Source organism: Bactrocera dorsalis, unplaced genomic scaffold, assembly GCF_023373825.1.
Source record: "Bactrocera dorsalis isolate Fly_Bdor unplaced genomic scaffold, ASM2337382v1 BdCtg037, whole genome shotgun sequence".
Taxonomy (NCBI): Eukaryota; Metazoa; Arthropoda; class Insecta; order Diptera; family Tephritidae; genus Bactrocera; species Bactrocera dorsalis.
The window spans coordinates 57263-73636 of NW_026038088.1; the positions used below are offsets into that span (position 1 = coordinate 57263).

General features: G+C 32.7%; 1 protein-coding gene across 5 annotated transcripts in view; it reads left to right on the forward strand.

Annotated features, from left to right (window-relative positions):
• Nucleotides 1-1458: 1458 nt before the first annotated feature.
• LOC105226598 (E3 ubiquitin-protein ligase TRIP12) overlaps nt 1459-16374 on the forward strand; it is a 33975-nt gene continuing 19059 nt past the window's right edge. For 2 of the 5 annotated variants that reach the window (XM_049461459.1, XM_049461461.1), the window contains exon 1: nt 1553-2165. The gene's annotated coding sequence lies outside the window, so the exon portion shown is untranslated. Of the gene's footprint in view, nt 1490-1531; nt 2166-16374 lie in introns of those variants that run through there. The other 3 variants (XM_049461460.1, XM_049461457.1, XM_049461458.1) reach the window with 3 other exon arrangements.

Sequence of the window (16374 nt, forward strand, 5' to 3'; positions counted from 1 at the left end):
CATGTGCCGATTTGCCATGCACAATAATGCTGTTGAATGTTGTTGTTTTTTAAATGGTCCAAATAAATTGTGAAATTTAAAAATCAATGTCGATATTCCGATATAAAATATTGCGCACCCTGTTGGTTATGTACTATTCTAACCCAACAGGTAAGATATATGTACATACATATACATACATACATATGTACATATGTATGCCTTCACATCTGTTACAACGTCAATGCTAATACAGTGAATTGTAAATGCGTCATAACTCTTGTTTTCTAAAAAGTGTATTATTGCATACATATGTATGTATGTATGTATGTATTTAGCATTAACAAATTTCGTGTGCTTATCAACATAACAAACTGTTTTGTTTTTTTTATATTTGTACCTATAAAAATTGCGTTCTACCAAAGGAACGACGCTTTTCAGCACAGAACAGCAATGACAAAATTATAGGTCGAGAATATTAAAGTGACTTGAAATACAGTTTGTTGACCCCATTTTGAAAATGAGAAACGTACTCAACGTGTTTGAGGTCGTGTCCAGGGTGAGACCACATGCGGAGTAGCGCAGTTTTGGAATGAAGACGCAAAGGATAGAAGGGCGCATTCAACATGCATACACACTACGTACATACATTCTTAATTTACTGCATATTTACATACGTACTGATTGTAATTAAGTTGTGTTAAGTAAAATCTGCCGAAACTTAGCAAAGTACCAAAAACAATAGGCACCACAAGCCTACAATCGAAATATTGACAAATAACTTTAGTTACTTGGACAAATTGAAAAAACATGTGCATTAAATAATACATTGTTTGCTTTGTAGACACAACAGCAACAACAATCAGTGCCTTATTTTGTTGTTTTTGCCATTGAAATGCAGCCTTTGTGATTGCTGTTTATTTTCAAACGCTGTTGTCATAAGTATGTTTGCTCTTACGCGCACAGGTCAAACGACTCTATACGTATGTATATAAGTATACATGTATGTATATACACCTTTCAATCCTAACGCAAGTAAGGCCGTTTACTTCTCAGCTCAAAGTAATTACCACACTTGTCAGCGACATGAACTCGTGCAAAAGCCCGCTTGGAAGTAGTGGTGGTGTTGTGGATGCACGAGGCCACTAGGGGACATAACCAGAAACCAGAACCAACCGTTCAGCAATACCAATAATAGGTAACACCAAGTTGTTGGATATTACATATAAAAGTATATAGATATGCGGAATACCCGAGTGCAAACATGTGGCTAAATAGGAGTTCGCTCTCAGTGTATTCCGAATGTTTGGAGAGTTGAGTGAACTGCTAAACTATTATTTGCCTGTTGACAACCTATGATCCGACTCATATGTTTTATAAGAGAGAAAGAGAGCCGCATGTCCAAACTCGTGAGTCCAACTCGTGTGAATGGCCTGTGTTTGCAAAGTAGCTGGTGGCAGGAAGATTTTGCTTTCAGTCTCTTCTTTGAACTCGGTGCGGTAACAACTTGGTAAACAGTTTTGATAGTAACAACAGTTATGTATATACATATATTTATTTATATATATGTACATTAAATATATAAATATAAATTATATAAAACGTTTTGTTCTTTGTGATTACGGCCATTGCTAGACGGTGCAACGAGCAAGGAGATATAAACCGAAGTGGTAGAAACGGTTTTGTATATAATTTATATATAAATGCATATATGTATGTATGTATGTATATTCGTATATATAGCAAAATTAAACTCCTCGTACTCGCAAGCAGTGAAAAGAAATGATTGCCGATAAAGCCAAAGTTAGCAACAAAGCCTTACAGCTCAGGGGAGCGACGAAACCGAAAGCAGTGTATATACCTGATACATACATGCACAAATATATCCATGTCGGCTAGTATATAATATGCCATAATTAACAAAGCAAGATGTGGGCACAATATATTATATTGAAAATATAAGGAACTCCAAGTGAATACATTTGCCGTAGTGAGTGTCGTATTATATAAAAAAGTAAATAAAAAAAAAACAACGCAAAAAGTTTAATATCTAAATGTAACGCAAAAAAAAAAAACTTAAATCAAATTCAATGATGTTTCGTAATTAGAAGACACCGCAACCGTTTCATTTCTTCGGGAAGGCGATAAGACAACGGTGTTGACGAGGAATTTTTAAGTGCTAAAAAGTAAGCAGTTATAAAATATTTTAATAAAAAAATAACTGCTAGTCGAGAATACAAGATCTTAATAATTTCTTTATATAAACTAAATTTTTATATGATATAATAGTGTTACATATAAATTTCATATGTATGTGGTATTATGTACAGTATAGATATGGGAAGTCTTAGACTAATGGATCATATGGTTTAAGGTACGGAGCTTCAGTAAATAAACCAAAAGGTGCATTTGACTAGACTGCGTATTTGTATATGTGTATATATGAATCACCTATGTACATATGTGCATATATTTATATCATGATTATATATACTTAATGTTGTATATCAAACAACTACGACATTTTGTTGTGCCGAGGCGTTCATCATTCTCTCTCCTCCCCCAAGCGTTTACCATTTCGTTTTCATTGCTTTTGCTGCGCTGTCAGTATGTCGTCGCTCGACATCGCCATCATCTGAGCACCAGACATCGTCGGTTTCTATTTTATTTTAATTTTCTTTGCAATGCGGTGCGCAGCTGCCATTACTTTGTACATCGATTTTATATTTAGTAGAAATTTTCCGTTTTTCTCTATGCAATATACATGCATGCCTACATATATAATTAACGGAGTGTGTAAAATGCCAAATGAAAGAAGTTAAAAAAGAAAAACTATTTTGAAAAATGCTTAAGACGGTGCTATTTAAATTGCACTTCCGTAAGATGCGTATATACATACATATGTATGTGTGTAGGGGAAGCGGATACGTTGTTGGTGGATATAAAAAATAACACATACCCTTATATACGTACCTGTTTACATTATTACATTGTGCCTTCTATACTGCAGGCTAAGCGAAAAAACTCCATTTTGGAGAAGATAACACTGTTTTGCCATTTTTGGAACAAATTCATTAGCACTAATAAGTTAAAATGTTATATATTATAAATATATTATTTAATTACATTTTTCTTTGCCGGCGTAATATTATAATTGCTTTCTACTGATATTTTCTATAATTTGTTAAATACATGAATTTGAAACATGTGAGTATGTGAAATTTGTATTGTAGCACGGATTTGTACTTACATACATTTAAATAGTGCGTATGATGAGCAGAAGGGGTTACGCTTGAGTTTTTACCTTATAATTATAATGAATTAATTTTTAACTAGGTTAGGCATTGTTTTAACTGTAAATGTTAAAATATTAAAAAAATGGGTAGAAATTCGCTTTTTACTCTGAAAAAAAGGAGAATTAGGGTACATTTTAGAATAGCATCCCCGATTTAGTGAAGTGTTAGTGGATACAAAAGTTAAAAATAAAAAAAAGGTAAAAACGCGCATTTTAAATAGTTGCATTTTTGAACTTTAAATGCAAATATCTCAAAAACCATAAATCAGCGGCAACTATACATATACATATGTATGTATATATATTTTCTTAATCTAGGGGACCTCCTCTATCCGTACATACCTATTTTAACCCCGAAATCTGGGGATGCTATTCTAAATCGTAGCCGAGAATTATTTTTGATCTACACAAAAAAGGCAATAATCCAATGGATTGCCAAAATTAAGAATTGTTCGAGAAAAATTGTATATACCGCCATATATTTAACCCTTAGCCACCTAACGTCTTTTTTAAACACTCTACCACCTAACGTCGGTCAAAATTAACTTAATTTTAGTGTTTAAAGTATAAATATAATAATAAAACACGCAAAACCAGCACATCAACTCTTTTGTACCTTTTATTTAATATTAACAAAAAATTAACTTAAAAGAAGTTTCATACTTCAATAACATTTTTTTATTCATTGTTATACGAATTTTGTAAGAAAACGTAGAGTCACTGTGACCGGCCTTAGGTAGCTAAGGGTTAAAAAATGACGTTAAATTTTAGAAAAGAGTACTTTGGAGTGATAAAACAAAGGTGATTCTTATTAGATCCGATGGCGAACCATACACCACAAAAACCTTTAAGCACGGCAGTGTAGTGTGATGGTCTGGCCTGCGGAGCCTTTCCTGGTATGGCATTGGACCATTGATGAGAATAGATATCTATTCCCACGACAGTCCTTTCTACGTAACCGGACCTTCCGTTCCGGACTATCAACTCGGTAGTATTCTGCCGCTACAGACAGCAACATAGACGGTGCAACAAACCCATTTTCATACCTCAAGATTTTCAAAACTACTATGGAACCATTAGTGTTCGAATCGATGTCTGAGAATTCGATTTTTATGCATAACAATGATCCAAAGTATGTAGCTTATTTTTTAAGCAAAACTCTCAAGTACTTTAACAATACTTGTATTTGTACAGTGTGTACTCATTTCAATATTATTAACACCTTAACATGGGTATGAAAACCAATTAGTCAGAGCGACATACACAGTGTTTTCCCCCATACGATCGTCATTCGTTATAAGCTGAATTGAGTTAAAGCTGTAGAATAAAATTTGTAAATAATTTGTAAAGATGTAATAGGTGTAAGCTTTCGTAATTTAACTGCGCTCTCATTAACTTTTTAATCACACCATTTTGAGATAATATAATGTGAAGAGAAGAACCAGAAAGCAGTTGGTGATTAGATTTTTTTCATAAAATATCAGTATATATAATGTTTTTCAACACTGTATTTGGTTTTGAAAAGAAGTCACTTAACGAAACTTTCTTCTTGAAGATAAAATACACATCATAGAAATCACTTCGAATATTTTTATATTAAATACTTATAAGACCCCGACTAATATTAAGAATATTTAATTTTTTGTCTTCTGAAATTTTTCGTTATTGCCTTGTAAAGGATTTATATTTTTTCATTTTATTTAAAATATGCATGCAAATGTACATTTGTAGTTATATAACGTTTAATGATCTTTTTATTTATCTAATAGAAATTTATTGACCAATAATTTATTTTGAAGTGAAAAATTTGTATATCACACATTTTGAATGTTTAGCAGGCACAGTCGAGCTATTTAAATAAGTAAATATATGTATGTACCTACTTTGTTACACATTTGTTATCTTTTTATATACATACATATGTATAAGAATCGATGTGTTATTTTATATACCAACCATGGTATACATACATACATATTATATACCTATGTCTAAAAGTAGCCTTAAATGTACATAATAAATACGTTCGCAATAGAGTTTCATTAACTTGAATTCCCCACTACCAACTGTTATACTTTCGTCTCGGAAAAGGGTAGTGTTGCTATGGCTTTTGTTGCTGTTATCAGCGGTGAACGAATGTAGAGTAAAAGGAGGAAGTACTCAGTTTCACGGTTCGTTTTAAGCATTCACCAGGGGAAATATTGTTAATAGGGTAGCTTTTTATTATTATAATGTATTTATTTATTTATATAATTATAATGTGTGGTTAAATTGAAAAAGTAAAAGCTTATAAATTAATCTATTTGCCAGTTTTCAGTTGTAGCAACTGTATGTTAGTATATGTATCTGTCGATTTAGGATTAATTAAAAATCCTTAATAATGCATTTCCTAATTCAAGTAGGATTATTATAAATTAGTATAAGTATGTATAAACCCCATTAAGTTCATTACACATTTTTTTTATATTTTTAGACCATGTTTGGTAGATATTTGAAAAAATGTTGCAAATGTGTCGAAAATTTGGGAATTTTTTATTGATATAAGCTATGTCCATGTGTTTTAAAGTGCTGAGTGTCGGTCAAGCCGTTGAAATACGATGGAGGAAAGTTTGAAAACACAGTTTTGGGAAAAACGTGCTTCCAACATTTTCTTCGAACTGCTGTATCTTTAAAACTACTTCCAATTTTAAAAACTCGCTTTTTTACCGCATTTTAGACATGTTAAGAAAGCAATTTATAAAAATTAAAAAACAAGAAGCCCTTTGTGGAATGAGTTCCATGCATTTGATACGGTTGCTTGTACTTGACTTTGAAACGCAACTTAGTTAATTGGATTTACTGTAGGTTAGGGTTGTTTTTCAACTCGCTTTCAGGGTAGATTTCCTAATTTTCAAAGTTTAACAAAACCAAAAATACCCCTTTGAACAATCTGAGTACGCTTTATTAATATTAAAATAAAAGTTATCTTTTTTACAGTTTAGCAGTTTTAAACTTCATAGAACTCAAAGGCAACAATGCGAGACAGCTATGATGAATATACAGTTGTCCACAAAATAATAGGAGTCAATATGAAAAATGTGTTTGGCTGCATAACTTCACTACGAAACGTTTTTGAAGAAAAAAAAATTACAAAATGGTGAAGGATTGAAAAACAAGTTTTGTATTTTCCCTGTTTTTTTGTGGTTCGGAATTGTTAAAAAATAAGAAAAAACAATTCTTTGGAAAGCTCTTCGTAGTGCAATACCATAATGTATAAGAAAACTCTGTGTAAAATTTCATGTGAATCGGTTAAGTAGAACTTGAGATATCATGCCCACCGTTTATATAAAGGTAGTTATGAGAAAAACGTGTTTAAAGTTTGAGAAAGGCTGCGAAACGCTTTTGTCGGCGCGTCACAAAATGAGCTGTAACTCGAAAAATAATTTGAATTTCGAAAAATCCTCTTAGGGACATTTTCTTGAAGGGTTATACTATAAGAATATGCAAAAAAAATCGATTTTTTTGAATTTCTAAACCGGAATACCCCCTTAACATAAAAAATATTCACAAAATTAGAAAAGTAAGTAAAGGTCCATAATCTAGCAGCAATTTAAATTATTTATTATTTTATTTAATCATTGGGGTTTTTTCAGTGGGTAAAGGAAATCATTGTAGAGGAAAAGCGGAAAACGATAAAAAATTTGAGAAAACTAAGAAAAACTTATAAAGAGATCCAAGAAATCGTAAAATGCTCTCTTCAAATGATAGCAAATGACTTAAATTATAGAAACAAAAATTAAACTAGTAGACAAAAGTGCAAAAACATCCACTGCAGACGATCGCAACATTTGCTTCAGCCAGGAGCATCCATGACGAACTAAATTTGTCAGTTAATACTGAAACTGTTCGTAGGCATTTGAAACAGAACAAATTATTTGCCAAAAGTCCACGAAAAAGACCCCCATTAAAAAAGAAACACAAGGAAGCCCCCATACAATTTGCAAAAGAGCATGACTCCTGACCCGCGTCTAAATGGCGAAACATATTGTGGTCAGACGAATTCAAAGTTGAGTTATTTGGTAGTACATCCTCTAAATCCCAAGGTTTACCACAAAAACCGTTATACATAACGATGCCAAATCAAGGTATGCGGTCGTTTTTCACATTGTGATGTTGGTCCAATTCGATGAATTGAAGGCATCATGGACCAAAAGGCATATGTCAAAATATCATATGAGGTAATGTTGACACATGCCTCATGGATTATGCCATTCATATGGGTATATCAACAGGAAAATGACCCTAAACATACTGGCAAGTGCGCAAAAAAATGGTTTAGGGCCAACAGAGTTGAGGTTATGTGGTGACCTGGTCAGTCTCCTGACCTCAACCCCATTGAAAATGGACAGATATCAAGAAGAAAGTAACTGAAGAGAAACCAACCAATTCGAGAGATTTATGGCAAGTAGTGAAAGAGATTTGGAAAGGAATACCAATAAAACGTTGCCAGGATCTCATAGACTCCATGCCTCGGAGATGTCATGCTCTGTTAAAAAAATCGAGGTTATTCAACGAAATATTAATTATTTTAATATTCTGTCAAATTTTGGAACCATTATATATTAAAATTATAGAACGGTCCTGTATTACATAAAATACTAATATTTTTTGTGGAACTAATTTTTTAGTTTACTTGATGTAAACTGCGATATAAATGTTTCTTTTTTTTATGTGTAATTGAAACAGGTGAAATCTGGAAATATTAATAGATCTTTAGCAAATTACATTGTGAAAAATTAAAAAAAAAAAAAAAAACAGTTTTGTTAATGAAAATTAACAATTAGTTTTTCTCAGGAAACGCCGAAGAATAATGGACCTACTGCTGGTGATTGCGTGACACGCTTTGTATTTTTGTTCGTAACAGTTCGCTGAGAATGTGATATGAAAGGGATTGCACAAAATTGCCGCACTTGCGTAGCTCTAAGAGCGACGAAAAAGTTCTATTGATTTAAGTGCAAACGAGTACGTCGATATATTAAAGATTTACAACTTCCTTTTATTTTATTCTTATCTCCTTCTGCGAGTTTATTTTGCACTTTTAAAGGCTCGATCGTATTTATTAAGGTATTAGGTCGTTTTGAATTCCTCATTATTTGTTTGCTATGTTGGAACTGATCTCTTTGCCATTTCATGTGAGGCTATTAAATAAATCTGGTTTTTAACAAAAGGGATTTATTATACATATAATTAACTGCTTATAACTATTTTTGAAGAAAAATTAATTGAAAAATGGCGGCTACACAGCGTTCTCCCTAGGATGTCTCCGTTTTTTTCGGGAACCACGGCCGGACACACAGCTGTAATTTTAAATTAAAGTAAATAGCCCTAGCTACAGAAGTACGTAGGATTTTTCTCGATATATGCATTTTTCACAAAATGGCGGGCCTTTAAAGGGACAAGTAACAATTTGGCCTAAAAAATTGTTCGAAATTTCTTAATAAAAAACAAACTATGCAAGATAAAAAAAAATCCTACGTACTTCTGTAGATAATGTATTTCTGAAGATGTTGTCAAAATTTGAAGTGAATCGGTTGTAAATTGCTTGAGTTATGTTTCCGGTTAACTTGTAAAAAAAGAAAAAAAAACAGTTTTGAGATAAACGCGTTTAAAGTTTTGAGTGGGCTCCGTGCCGAACGAACGGCCTTCGAATGGATAGTATAACGAAAATGGGGCATTTAGAAATTTTTCCCTGTCATAATCTTTCGGGATAACATTTATGAGACCATAAAGTATCATTTGAAAAAAAAAAAAAAAATCTAGAGTGGCCTAACCTCTTAAGGTTAGCAAATCAATTATGTGTTTCAATAAAGCTACCAAACTTTAGAGAATACACATTAAATTACTAATTCGACTAAATTTATGGTATTTTCTTGCAATTTTGTAATTACTTCAATAACGTCGCTGTATCTACTTTAATGACCGTATGAGTGAATTCAAACATTCACCGAAATCATTCTTTGCAGGTTATAGTTTATTAGAAAATCGTTAAATAAGCTTACTACTCGCTGAGAATTTTTTCAAATTGTACTTTGATAAATATCTACGAGTATGTGTGTATATGGGGCTATCTATTTGTTGCTTTTTCACAAATTGTGCTATTATATTACTTCTGGGTTTCTCACAGTAGATAAATGTGTGTATGCATGAGATTGTAGATACATAATTACTTATGTATATATATGATTATATGTACTTGTATATTCATAAAACCATAACTACATATACATATGTACACATATGTATGTATATATTGTATTTATTCATATTTGCCGTTGAATAATCTCGTACGTGTTCCATTTCGACGGCCTTGATCTCATTTTCTTGCCCACTGTTGCAGTCAGCAATTTACACTCAAACGTACAATTTGTTTAACAAAACAGCAACAAAAAGATGAAAAAAGAAAAACTACAACAGCATGGAGAAAATGAGCGTGAAAAGTGAAGTAGCATGTCGATACGGCAATTTTTCGAATGACATATTATAAAATGGCTTGCGGTATAGAATTTGATGATACATACATATGTATGTACATATTTGCATATATGATTACGTACATATGTATGTAGCTGTAAATGATGAGAAATGAAAATGCTTTGCAGGTGCAATCTTTTCTTGGAAAGGCTTTGAAAGCATTTTCACTTCTAGGATTTGTATGTGCTTGAGACTTATTCATTGGTGGGAAATTCATAATTTGTACGAGTTAGGAAGAATATATATTAATAAATTATTATAATGATATATCTGTACTTGAATGTTATGAACCATACGTTTACGGCATAGGCCACTCGGTTTGAATTGTGAAAAAACATTATATTCAAATCCACTAATCTTTTATGAAAAAATTACATTAAGCATAACGCTAGCTAACAGCCATTATCTGGTTTCTTACTCCATTTAGATGTAAAAATGGGATGAATAGGATATAAAAACAATTATTTTTCAGAATAGTTTGTTCTTGTTAATTAAGCGTTTAAGTAAAATATGCTACTAATGCTCAGCCTCACATTTGGGCCTAATAAAAGTGAAAGCATGATTGGTTTCAAAATCACAACATTTTTTCGAAAAACACCGTCAGGTTAACATCTGTAAAACACTGCTTTTCGATTACCAGGATGAGCCGAAGCCGAAAAAATCACTTCAAAGCAAGTCAAAAATCATGGTTATGTTGAGAGTTTTCTTAGATTAACGAGGTGTGGTGCTCTGCGAATCCGACTGTCAACAAGACAGACAGACTATTTGAGTGTTATGCGTCGTTTGCGCGAATCCATTCGTAAATAAAGGTCAGTATTATAGGCCGAAAACTCTTGGTTTTTGCACCATGATAATGCACCGTCACATACTGCATTGATTCTTCATGAGTTGTATACCTAATTTTCAACCAATATTGTGACTTCTGGCTATCTGGGAAACTCAAACGTCCGCCTCAGAGGAAACCGTTTTAAGTCAATTGAAGACATTAAACTTGAAACGTTAAAATACGAATTTTAAAATAATGAACAAAGTCTTAATATTTTTTTGCTCACAATGGTATACTGGTGCTGATCCATATGACCCTCAATTTTTGGTAGAGATCCAACACCCCCTCATGAATCGGGTGCTATGTCAACCTGAATCATTTTTATTAACGCCGCCGTGCTTCAGCGTGGGACGAGTGTATTTGAGGTTAAAATCTTTGCATCGCGGACGCCGAACGTAAGTTTTTACATCTGGGAAGAATCTATTTATTTTCGTTTCATCCGAAAATAGGACTCTCTTGCCACTCCTTAGAGTCCAATCACGATACTTCTTTCCGATTTCAAGTCGTTTTTTACGATTTCGGTTTTACAACACTGGCTTCTTTTGTCTTCGTAAAGAGTCTTTTTTTTCTTTTGAATGTCTGTTGACAATATCAACCTTTGGTGCACTATCCTTTTCGCCAAAAACTTGCCCGCTAATTAATATTTTTTAATTCGACGATTCGATCGTCATCTCTAGCGGAGGTTAAAATAAATCTCTTCTTGTGTGGCACTTTTGCTATGGATTTGTGGATTTTAAAATACAGAACAGCGTTGAAAGTCATTATTGTCGAGATTTTTAACGATTCGGTAATCTTAAAATAGATTTCTAATCAGTACACATATCAATAATAACGCCTTTCATACTTTTTTCACAAGATTTGTTTCTGCCCATTTTACACCAAGCTAAACCACCATCAAGGAACCATTTTAAAATTTAAATCAAGCAAAAAGTGTTAACTGGTTAAATAAATATGCAGCTGAGTATGAAATATACACACTGTTTTTTTCCTAGGTTGGTACAACTCTCCTTAATTATGATGCCAAAAATTAGCGTGATCTGTCAACCAGTGTGTTTACATTCTTGATAGGGTGTACAATCGCACCCTGATGTACATACTGCGCATTCCATATTTATTTATCAAAGTTCATATAACATGAAACGAGTGCGAAAGTACTGAACATTTTAGATTGTAACTTGTCTTCCCGGACATACAGTGTCGAACAAAACATATTGGACTCAAATCAACGAATTACATTATCATCTCCTATTCTCGCAATTATCATTTTATATATAAACAAATCACTCAAATTTGCAGAATAACTATTTATTTTAAGAAAACATACAAAACCGTAGAAACTATTTGATTCATTGCCATTTTATACGAAAAATATTAAACATATTCAATATATAATGTGCTTTGGGTCGTGTCGGGTTGAAAGCACCATGAAAGCGGCATGGGGAAGCATTACGTTCTCAAGGATATCCTTGTATATCAATCGATCCATATTGTAATTGATTCGATGAAGAGGTTCAACGCCAAGCTAGGAGAAACATCCTCATACCATATTGCCACCTCCAAGGTGCTTAACCGAGCCTTGGCAGTATGGGGGATCTGACCTCTTATTTTTGTTTGGCGAATTCTTCACACTCCGTCTGAATTTTTCAAATTAAATTTTGATTCATCAGAGAAAAGTATTGTTTTCCACTGTTTCACTGATCAGTTGATGTGTTCTCGAGCAAATTGTAATCTTCTTAGTCAATTTTTTCTTGATATAAAAAGCTTTTTAGTTGCCTCATAACTTGTTAGCCCACCTGCACATGCTCTTCTTTGTACAGTACGGCTTGAACTTTCAAATTTAAAACTTTAACCCCGCTCGCTGCCGACATATCAAGAAACTATTTTAGTTCTCTAAGTTTTTTTGAATCATCATGTCGTGTTCTAGCTATGGGTCGTCTTCCACGATGGCTAGTTTCCACAGATCCACTGTCCCTAAATTTCTTCATAATAAAGGTCACTGTGGATTTGTTGATATACAATTTTTTACAAATGTCTTTTTGTGATAATTCATTCATGTAGTCTTTACTAATTAATTGTTTTAATAGAATTGAATCATTGTTTCTAGCCATCGTCACTTTTTGTTATTAATTTCTTCGAAATAAGTAGAATTTTAATCACGCCACAACTTTTTATATAAAGAAACTTGGTTAAACTAAAATGATGCTGATTTTTTATATCGTTGTTCAAATTGCGGAGAGAATGCAAAATCATCAGAAAACAACAGGATTTTCGACCCTTACCACAAAAAAACCCGACTAGTCCAATATGTTTTGTCGCAGTAAATATTGGGTACTTGTAATTTCTTTCGTATAAAATGTAAACTATTAAAAAAACTTATATGGCTTTTCATTGTTTACTTAAATAAACAATGTGCCTTTATAATTAATAACTTTTTTATATCCAAAATTGTAATTTGGAGTATACCACATATTTTTAGCATTCATAGCCATCAGTCCAATATGTTTTGTCCGCCACTGTATGTACATATAGAACGTTGTTTTATATTTTTTTACTTGCTCTGAGATAAACAAGAGCATAGTGTATTGACAGCCCTCTGACGTACGAATAGCCAAATATACAGACTTACATATGTAGGTCCTAACCAGAGCCACTTGGCTACCCGTCTGACTACTTGTTGGATATAACACCAATTCGTCAGGCTGTGGGTAAAAGGGCACAGTTCGGTTGAAAATGCTTAACGTTTCCTTTAACTAAAAATGTACCTACAAAAATACAAATCTAAATAAAATATATACATATGTATAGCGAACATGATGCGTCAAACTCGTTTTACTGTGCAATAAAAAAAATAAAATAACGAATTTAAGTATATGTATATACATGTACATATGTATGTACATACATATCTATGTATACGTTTGACGTTTGAATTTTAATTTCTATATGCACACATATATTTTTATATACTCAAATTTACCGTGATTTCTAACTAATTTGTTTTTATTATTTTGTTTAATTTTGATTAACAATAATACGTTTACGTCATATAATTTTTGAGCGTTCAACCTCTTAATGATGAACAAACAGTACTATGTACACATTTGTAAATACATATGTACTATATGTACATTTATACATTTCGACAATAAGTTTGTTGAATATGCCTGTTTCTTATATACATTTGCACTTCGATTTGTGTCTCTCAACAACCAAGCAAGTACTCGTGTATATTAAACCTCATAAATACGCTCGCATCTTATCGGTTCTCTAAGCATATAATATGGTGTTATTGTTATTGTTGTGTAAAACTGGTTCCTTGTGCCGACTTGCCATTTGCGACGAAAGCAAAAAGCAAAGCAGAAAACGAGAAACAAAATATAAACAAACTTGAAACAGCTGATTTCGTTTAACTTGTGCGCATATGTATGTATGTAAGCTAGTGTACCTACTTAGTTTTTATCTATTTTTCTTTTGTTGTGCGTTTTTTTGTTTTTTTTCTTTTAATGCTCTGTAAAAATGCTACAAATAGTCATATAACCAGCTGTAGATACTCCGAAGAGTAGAGTAGCCGAGCACGAGGTATGCGCTCAAACACTTATTTTTGTATTTCCACTCAACACACTCTGGTTCTCACTCAAAGTCTGTTTCTCTCCTGTATAATTTTTTCTTTGCTGAGTGTACAAATGCAGTTCTCTCTTGTCTCTATCGCTGTACTATAAGGTTATATTTACACCCCGACCTCGCTAATGAGATTTACCTATGTATGTACCTACACATGTACATATACATATGTACCTAATCGCTTTGTTGTAAGAATATGCTTTTTCTCAACCAGCACCCATGTCATTGGTATTGGAATTTCCTATTATTAAATATTATCGAGTCAAAAAAATGTTTAGTCTTTGTACATCCTCCATTCTTCTTTATCATATCACAGCTGTGAACAGTGTTTGGTATTTCTTATCAGACGAACGCTATTGATATGTATGCACATATGTATATACGCCTATATTTATTAGCACTATGCTTATATATGATATGAGAGTATATATGTATGTACATATGTATATGCCTATGTACCTTCTCATACAGTACTATTATGCTAAATAATATACTTTGCATTTTAAGTATTAAATTCTCGATATGTTTGTTGCTGAAGATGAGACCTCATTGTAGCTTTGCATTGATTGTTTGGTTTTCTCTACGTTTTATATTGCTTTATTGTCTCTTATCTGCGAACATTGTATACAATCGTATTCTGTACTACGCATTTACTGCTATGCTTAAGATTTCTTTGTACATTTTTATTCAGTTCAAAAGGTGTAATTTTTAATTTTTATACTCTTGCAACCAGTTGCTACAGGGTATTATAGTTTTGTTCACCTAACGGTTGAACGTATCACCTAATACTAATCGAGATAGATATAGGGTTATGTACATACATACTATGTATAAATGGTCAGGATAACGAGAAAAGTTGAAATCCCGGTGACTGTCTGTCTGTCCGTCCGTCCATGCAAGCTATAACTTGAGTAAAAATTGAGATAAGTATCTAGATAAAATTTGGTGTGCAGGTTCCTTAGTAGAAAAAAATTACGGGTTCATAGATGGTCGTAATCGGACCACTGCCAAGCCCACAAATCGTCATTAATCGAAAACATAAAGTGACATAACTAAGCACTAAATTAAGATATGTATATATGTACATATGTAATTGTAATGTGGCACAGGGGATCGCTGCAGCAAGGGGCACATGTGGGTAAAAAAATTTAAAAAAGTGGGCGTGGCCACGCCCTCTAATATGTTTAATGTGCATATCGTCACCTGAAGTGCAAAATAACGTATCATCAACAAATTCGAAATTGATTGTCTTATTGATTACGCTTCACTACTTCAAATTACACACATAATATTACAAATGTTCAACAACATTTTTTCCACTAAAGCTATAATAACCAATTTTGCTAAGTTCGAATATTATAAGAACTTCTACTGACGCTGTGAAAATGGAAATCGGAAAATCGGTACTGTTCAAAACTACTAAAAGCGTAATAAATCCATAACTAATTTTGCAGAGACATTAAATTTTACCTCCAAAATAGTATGAGAAGGCTATATGAAAGCCGGTGTCAAAGTTGTAAAAATAAAAATTTTAATTAAATTAAAATAAAATTCCAATTGATTCTTTCACTTTCCAGTACACAAATCAATGAGATATTAATTTGACGGAATACAATTTTGTAGTAATAATTCCCTTAAAGTATGGCACCTTTTGACCAAAAATTGTCCAAATCCAACCAAAACTATTCAAAACCCTAGGTACCGATTATGTGGACCCGAGAATCTACAGTTGACTTTTGACAGAAAATATCGGGCAATGTGTGCGATATATAATTGAAATTCAGGGATAATCCTCTTACAATGATATGTCTGTATGTCAAAAATTGCTTGAATCAGGTTGATTGTGTGTGAACTAATATCGGATCGATACTAAACCAACTCCCATACACTACATATACATAAATGACCTTCGTTTTTCTAACAAATCGTCTGCCGAATTAGTCAGCCAGTGTATGAGTATATGTACATATATGTATGTATATAAAATTTCTTAGATTCCGATCCTTTGGTTGACGTTTTACATCTTAAAGTATTTCCCTTTGATTCTTGCAAGTTGTAAGAGTATAAAATGTTCGGTTGCACCCGAAATTAGCCTTCCTTACTTGTTTTAATTTAATTTATTTCGAAGCTATTATGAACCAAA